The sequence below is a fragment of the Balaenoptera physalus genome (genome assembly GCF_965194825.1).
Source record: "Balaenoptera physalus genome assembly, chromosome: 16".
Taxonomy (NCBI): domain Eukaryota; kingdom Metazoa; phylum Chordata; class Mammalia; order Artiodactyla; family Balaenopteridae; genus Balaenoptera; species Balaenoptera physalus.
In genome coordinates this window covers 39,108,358-39,116,367 of record NC_138898.1, presented here as the reverse complement: position 1 = coordinate 39,116,367, position 8,010 = coordinate 39,108,358, and the positions used below count along the sequence as shown (strand labels likewise).

At 42.5% G+C, this 8,010-nt stretch overlaps 1 pseudogene across 1 annotated transcript; it reads right to left on the bottom strand.

Annotated features, from left to right (window-relative positions):
- Positions 1-1,998: 1,998 nt before the first annotated feature.
- Positions 1,999-7,539, bottom strand: LOC309644492 (thioredoxin-like protein 1 pseudogene; annotated as a pseudogene). Its single transcript has one exon. The product of its transcript is annotated as a thioredoxin-like protein 1 pseudogene (transcript).
- Positions 7,540-8,010: the final 471 nt, after the last annotated feature.

Here is an 8,010-nt window from a genome sequence, read left to right as displayed (position 1 = left end):
AAAAGAGTCTTCACATCTTTAATTCAGATGAATGTCATTATTTTTGGCATCTTAGAGAGCTACTAGAGAGAAAATGTAAAGCTAAGAGGGACTGATTATCATTTCTGTTGTCACTGAAGCTGCCTCTTCCTTTTCTCTCCCCTTTCCTCCTCTCAGAGCTGGGATTGAATATGGATTCAAATGCAATTTCTTACCTAAGCAACCTATTGTCAGCAGGTGAATAAGGGTGTTGGGTCATTCCCCAGGCCAGATGAGGGACAAAAGAGGGGTTGATTGAAAGCCATTGTTTTCTCAAGAGAAAGAGTATATATGTGCATCAAAAGTCACGCAGAGTTGGCCCTCCATATCCAAGGGTTCCACATGCTCAGACTCCAACAACTGTGGATTGGTAATACTCAGAAAAAAAAAAAAATACAGAAAGTTCCAAAAAGCAGAACCTGAATTTGCTGTGCATGGGAAATGTTATTTACATAGCATTTACATTGTATTAGATATTATAAGTAATCTAAGGATGATTTAAAGTATATGAGAGGGAGGATGTGCGTCGGTTATATGCAAACACTGTGTGCCATTTTATATAAGGGACTTGAGCATCTGTGGATTTTGGTATCCAGAGTGGGTCCTGGAACCAATCCCCTGCAGATACTGAGGGAGGACTGTATAAGAATGTTTATAGCACCACTATTTATAAAGTCAAAGCTGGAAAGAACCCAAATGTCTAATAGTAATAGAATAGAATAAATAAATTGGGCTGTATTCATACAATGGAATACTACAGAACAATAAAAAATGAATCAACTACTATAACATGTACCCTCATATATAGATCCTATAGGTGAAATTTGTTACCAGACTCAAATTTGGCTGCCCAAGAATCCAATACTGAGAGACAAGAGTTGGGCAAAGGGAAAGGTAGCTTTATTGAGGAAGCTGGCCATCCTGAGGAGAAGGTGGACTCATGTCCCAAAGAACCAACTCCCAACTCCCCAGGTTTTGCTTGGAGATTATATAGGGAAAGGGGAAAGGGAGCTACATGCTGGGGAGGGGGCAATATTCTATTTTCAGATATAATTGCCTCAATCTTGCAATTCTAAGTAGCCATCAGGTCTTGCTTGCTGTTGGAACATTAGCTGAGCCATAAGTCTCTGGTCAACTGGGAGGGCCCCTGCACGGTCCTGCTCAGTTTCAAAATGATGAGCAGACATAAGACATGCTGTATGATTCCATTTATAGGAAGTTCAAAAGCAAGCAAAACTAAGTAACAGGGTTACTTCTGTATGAGGTAGCAGTGTTGACAGGGAATGGACATAAGGGAGCCTTCTAGGGGCTAGAAAATGCCTTCATATTGGTCTGAGCTGAACTCTTAAGATTTGTACAAATTCTTGGATGCTTATTATATCATAATAAAGAAAATTTAAAGCTACAAAAAGAGAAAGGCTAGTTCTAATTTTACTCCCACATTTCACATTTCTGGGCCCTGCTCTCCTTCTCTCCTTTATGACACATCTTTTATTAAATGGAAGCCCCTATTGGCCATACTAGTCAACTTCCCTGATTTGCTTTCTGCTGGCTTCCCAGGTACCTCTGCTGGACCATGGAACAGAATTAGAACCTGCCTTCACATCACTTCCCCTGTGACTGCACAGAAGGCTTCAGGCTGTGTTGTTTGCTGCCCACAGATTCTCCTCTGAGCTTGAAGCCTGCCCCTGCCTCCGGTGCTGTGTCCTCTGGTCACCAGAACCCTTGCTCTCTCCAGGGCTCTGAGCTGCAAACCTGCCTCCCCAAGTCCAAAATCAGGCATGCAGAGCTGTTTGTACTTTGAAGTTTAATGCTTCTCTCCCACATTTGGGTTTATCCAAGAGGGATCTGAAAATTGTGGGCCATCTGTTGTGAAAGTATCTGTTGCCACAATAATGCTGCCTAACAAGCCACTCCAAATCTCAGCATCTTCAAACAACAATCACTATTAGTTCTCAAGGTATGGTTCAGCTGGGCGGTCCTTCTGCTTGGGGCTCTGCTGACCTCTGCTGCACTTGTTTATGAGTCGGTGGTCAGCTGGAGGATGACTGCTCAAGAATGGCCTCACCCGCATGCTTGTTCTTCAGCTGGCTGCTGGCTGGGGGGATGGCACGGCAGAGTCACATGTCCCTCATCCTCCAGCAGACTAGTCTGGATATTGTCACATGGTGATAGCTAAGGGTCTGAGAGAGAAGGGTGCTCAAGGGCACTGGAGGTGAGGCTTGGAGCTGGAAAAACATTCCTTCTGCTCTATTTTACCCATCAAAACAAATCACAGACCAGCCCAGGTTCCAGGGGTGGGAAACACAATCTGCATCTAGTTTAGAGAAACTGCAAAATCACATTGCAATAAGTGTGCAAGGGGTGGAAAATCAGGGCCATTTTTTTGGTTTTTTTGTATTCAATCTACTACATGTGGCTGGGGTATGAAAACAGAGGCATTGGGAATCGGGTCTTTTCCCTTCTGCAAAGCATCTGTGGGGTAGCAGCTGCTCTCCAGGCCTCCTGCAGCCTTGACTCTGACCCCACAAAACCAGTCAAACCTGTTCTCCAGCCCTCTTTTATGCATTATTCCTTTGGGGCTCAGCAGACTTTTAATCCTGCTGGTCAAATAAATGTGTGGAAATCTGAGTGAGCACATAAAAAGGAAATGTTTTAGGTCAAGTTTCCTAGAAGAGCCTGGAATGGGGATTTTTGTCAAGTGATTTGTTGTGGAAAGAATCTCAGGAAAGGGGAGGGGACTAAGGTGTGGGTGTGTTCTCCCACTCTGAGACAAGGAAGCTGGGCTTATTTGCCCCCATATCTGTCAGTCATTGTCTATGGCTGCCCCTGGGTGAGGGGTGACACACATCTCCATTGCTGTGGCTTCCATCAGCCTCAGGCAATTTTTTAGAAGATGTAGTCATGAGCTCTTAATGGCAACACTCAGAGCAGCTGGGGAATGGGAATGTGGTCCAGGAAAGGGGGTTCTGGGCTGGACCCCAAGAGCATTTGCTAACAGAGGCACTATTTAGAAACTGAATTCTGAACTCAAAGAAGGTCTAGGGAAAACTTAGTGGAGACCTGATAACTGTGTCCCAATTTTGATGAGTTGTAATGACACATAGAGGAACCCATTCTGTAGGTAGATCTAGGATCCATAATTGGACTCTCAATAGAGGCAGATTTGGGCTTAACAGAAGGGGAGAACATTGCATAATTTGAGAATTCTAAAAATGAAAAGGAATGCCCTGGGAGTGGTGAATTTTTGAAAAAGAGATTGGGCAACATTCAGTGGGAAGATAGTATAGGATATTAGTTAGGTTCTCAAAGAAAGAAAGCGAGGGATGATGACTAAAATCCCACATCCTTGAGTTCTTGATGTTCTGGCCAGAGATTCAAGAGGGAAGAGTATAAAGGGGACATTCATTCAGGGCAAATACACTTCTTCTATTAATACAGAGCTTTGGCCTCAATCTCTTGTTTATCACTCCCAGCTCTGGCTGGCTGGGCCACATGCCAGCTGAGAGGTAGATTGACGGGAACTTCATGCAGTCAGAGTGAGCCCTGGTGAACATGCAATATCAGCTAAAAAGGAGAAGAGAAAGGTGGACGTTTAAAGAAATGTCAAGATAGACCCCAAGAAGAATGGTCACCCAAAACAACATTGCCCAGTCCTGCCTTTGAGTCTTATTGGAGGTAGACCCTCACATATTTGGGTGTTCGGCTTGGCACAGAGACCAGTGGAATTTTCTCCTGCCTCTAGTCTGGCTGCACAATAGAATCACTTGGAGACCTTTTAAAAACCTTATTGTCCAGCTTCTCTCCAGACCAATAAAATCAGAATTTCTGGGGGTGGGAGACATATCAGTAATTTTTAGTTAGAGCAGTAATCCTCAGACTTTAGCATGCATCAGAGTTATCTGGTGGGCTTGTTGAAATATAGATTTCTGAGTCCCAACCTCAGAGATTCTGATTCAGTAAATCTGGGAAAGGTCTAAAAATTTGCTTTCTTACAAGTACCCAGGTGATGCCAATGCTGCTGGTCTGGGAACCACATTTTAAGAACCCACCGATAGAGACAGACAGAAAGAATGAGGAAAACCTGTCTGTGATGGTTTCAATGTAAGGCTGCCTCAAGTGAGGGCTTGATGTGGGTGACTCTTCCATGTCATTTCTTGAATTCCCTAGTTCTGTGGCTGTTCACACTGGCCCCAAAACCTGGATATTATTTGTATTCAGCTGTGGGGTGCCAGATAGTCAGACCCTCAAAATGGTTGGGTAAACATTTTCAAGATATCCTAGGTATTCAACAGTGGGTAGAAACAAACCCATGTTGGGTCAAATAGGTGTTTGAAATCTTATCTCCCCCTGAAGATACCAGGGTATTTCTTGGGAGTCAACTCACATTTGTATTGAGTTTCAGGCCCCAAGGACTTCCTTTTGCTGCATCTGCTTGCTAAGAGCTCCCCGCCCTATCTCCCCAAAGCTTACTTGAGGGAAAAACTTTTCTCCAATATCAATGTTTGGAAGATACTTAGGTGACATTGTCACGTATGCCTCTTTTGAAGACTCTCTCTCTCACTGTCTACTAATAATTGCTAACTTCCCGAAGAAGCCAGGAGAGATTAATTTTCTGTATGAGCTGATCTATGGCTGGCCACCTCTGAGAAGATGGCCTGAGTCACTCTCCTTGACTGATGCTCACTGCAGAATATTCAGTGATAAAAATCTTCCCTTTAAACACAGAAAATTTATGGGCAAACTTCAAGATCCTCCATCTAAATTCGCAATTAATCTAGAGACTAGGGAGGAAAAGCAAATAAAAGCCATTTACAGGGCAGCAAAAAGGGATGCCCCAAATATGGGTTTTCTGGCCCTGTTCCCAGGTTGTGACCATGAAGCCTTTGCTGGTCACGTTCCCTTGTTTCCCCAAATAGGGGTGAAGCTGACTCTGCTCCAATTATAAGGCCTAAGTAGTTTAAAATTTAAGATGTTTTTGAGAATCCATACAACAGGAGGATAACTATAATATGACTACTACTATCATTTATTGAGCATAAGTCACTGTTTTAATGACTGAACCCTGAATTCTTAGAAGTCATTTAGTCCTCCTGATGCCCTTGGGTGATGAATTCAATTACTCCTCCATTTTTCAGATGGGTGATCTGGGCAAAGAGAGGGAGCTAACTTGAATTCAATCACAGCTGTTAAAGTGGTGAAGCCAGGATTAGAGGCCCAGCAGGCTGACTTCAGAGCTCTTGACCTCATGATGTACTAAACAAAACAAATCAAAAACAACCCGACAGGGCTTCCCTGCTGGCGCAGTGGTTGAGAATCTGCCTGCCGATGCAGGGGACACGGGTTCGGGCCCTGGTCTGGGAGGATCCCACGTGCTGCGGAGCGGCTGGGCCCCTGAGCCACAACTACTGGGCCTGCGCGTCTGGGGCCTGTGCTGCTTAACGGGAGAGGCCGCGGTGGTGAGAGGCCCGCGCACCGCGATGGAGGGTGGCCCCCGCTTGCCACAACTGGAGAAAGCCCTTGCACAGAAACGAAGACCCAACACAGCCAAAAAAAAACAAACAAAAAAAACAACAACAAAAAAAACAACCCGACACAGGGATGGACTAGTCTCAGGGAAAGTTTTTTTTTGTTTGTTTGTTTGTTTTACTGTCAGGCCTGTGGAGAAAGTTGGGGTGTTGTATTTATGAAAGGAGGAAGTTTTGTGGGGTTCAAAAGAATTTAGGTGTCTTCAGCTTTGAAACCAGAGCAGGAGAGGTAAAGGGCTCATTAACAATTACAAGTGACCCTTGAACAACATGGATTTTAACTGTGTGGGTCCACTTAAACTTGGATTTTTTTCACTGAATAGTACTACAGTATTACAAGATCTAAGGTTGGCAATTCTCTGGCGATCCAGTGGTTAGGACTCTGCGCTTTCACTGCCAAGGGCTGGATCGTTCCCTAGTCAGGGAATTAAGATCCTGCAAGCCGTGTGGCCAAAAAAAAAAAAAAAGATCCGAGGTTGGTTGAATTCACAGATACAGAACTGCGGATACAGAAGAAATGTGCATATAGAGGGCTGACTATAAGTTATACTTGGATTTTCAACTGCACAGAGGGTCAGTGCCCCTAAACTTGCTTGTACAAGGGTCAACTCTATAACATGCCCAATTATTTGTTATAATTTTTTTTTTACCATCTGAACAAAGGCAATGATTTATTGGTAATGGCAATGAATGAAATATTGAAAGTCTTATACACACTACTATATATAAAATAGATAATGAATAAGGACCTACTGTATAGCACAGGGAATTCTACTCAATACTTTGTAATGGCCTATATGGGAAAAGAATCTTAAAAAGAGTGTATATATGTATACGTATAACTGATTCACCGTGCTGTATACCTGAAACTAACACAACATTGTAAATCAACTATATATTTTTTTAATTAAATTAAAAAAAAAAAGAAGGTCTCTGGTGAGAATCAAACAATTATCCAAGAGTTGTAGCTCTGATTGCAATATGGTCTCCCAGTGTCTTTTGTACCTTTGTGGCTTTCTCCTTTTTTGCAAACTACTCATTTGAAATCATTCATGTTTGCTGCCTGGACTGGAGTCCCAATAAAAGTAAAATATGAAATTCTAGCTGTTTCTTCTTCACCTTGATTGGACTGAACAAATATAGTTATGCTGTTAACATTCTGAAACTTAACATATGAAGTGGGACAATACCATCTTCTTTCATATCATCCTCTGATAGTTCCAGAGCTGGAATTGGTTCACTTCTTTCTGCCTTTTCAAAATCCATAGATAGGGGTAGATTGGTAGAAATTTTTACGTATTTCGGACACTGACCATTATCTGGACCTTGAAATTTCATTGAATAAAGCTTAACAGGCTGATTGAAGACCACAGTAATAAGCAGCTGTCCATCCCAATCAGATTCCAAGAAGGTCATGTCTTTTCATAAACAGTTGTCAAATCCATGCTCCTCACTTTCATTAAGACATTCACAGCCAGCTTTGTTAATAAAAAAGCATAAACTCCATATAGCCTTTTGGAATATCTGTGTCCTCATTGCTTCCAGGGTTGTTTTCTAAGTGCTGCTTGATTTTTTCCTCTAGTCCCACAGCATTTGCTCCTTGATACTGATCAACTCTCACTTTGTTTCAAAAAAACAAAAATGTAGGTATTGCTGATTCCCTGACACTGATGTACACCTACTTCCAAGAAAACTGCTTGTGGATACTTATTACTCATAGAGCTGAATGCTGGGGCAATCCTTAAACACGGTCCACACCCTCGCATGGTGAATTTGACCATGGTGAGTCTGGAAATCTAGGTCACTCCCGACCTGTTTCACACCCACCACTCTCAGAGAGCCTGGCAGGGTGGCCACAACACCACTGGCTTCAAAACTGAAGGAGAAGAAGACCCTGGAGAGGAAGGGGGGAGGCTCAGGAAGACCTAGGCCTGGACAAAGGAGGTGGCGACCCTGGTGTCTTCTCCAGGGGCCCCCAAGTGCCGAGTCAGGCCAGAGAGCGGAGCAGCAGAGGGGGTGGGATGGGAGGGGGAGAGGAAAGATGAAGGAAGAGAAGGTCTATAATTTTATATGATGTAATAATAGATGCATTTATACAATATATAATGTAAGATACAACTAACAACACATTATACATATGAGATACATAATACACACTATATTGATTATAATGTGTTATACATTTAAAATTATATATAGTTTTTATATATATTTTATAACATTATTTATATATATACGTATATAGTGTGTATATATATGTATATATATAAATTTTTGGAATAGTTTTTGGAATAGTTTTATTAGGCTATTATTCACCTACCACAAAATTCAGTAAAGTCCACAAATCCAAAAAGGGAGTAGATAAAATGGGGCTGATAGAAAACTCTCCTTCTCAGGGTGTCTGCAGATGGCCCATCTGATCAGGAATTTGATTACATGGGTTGATCAACATATGTAATAGAGG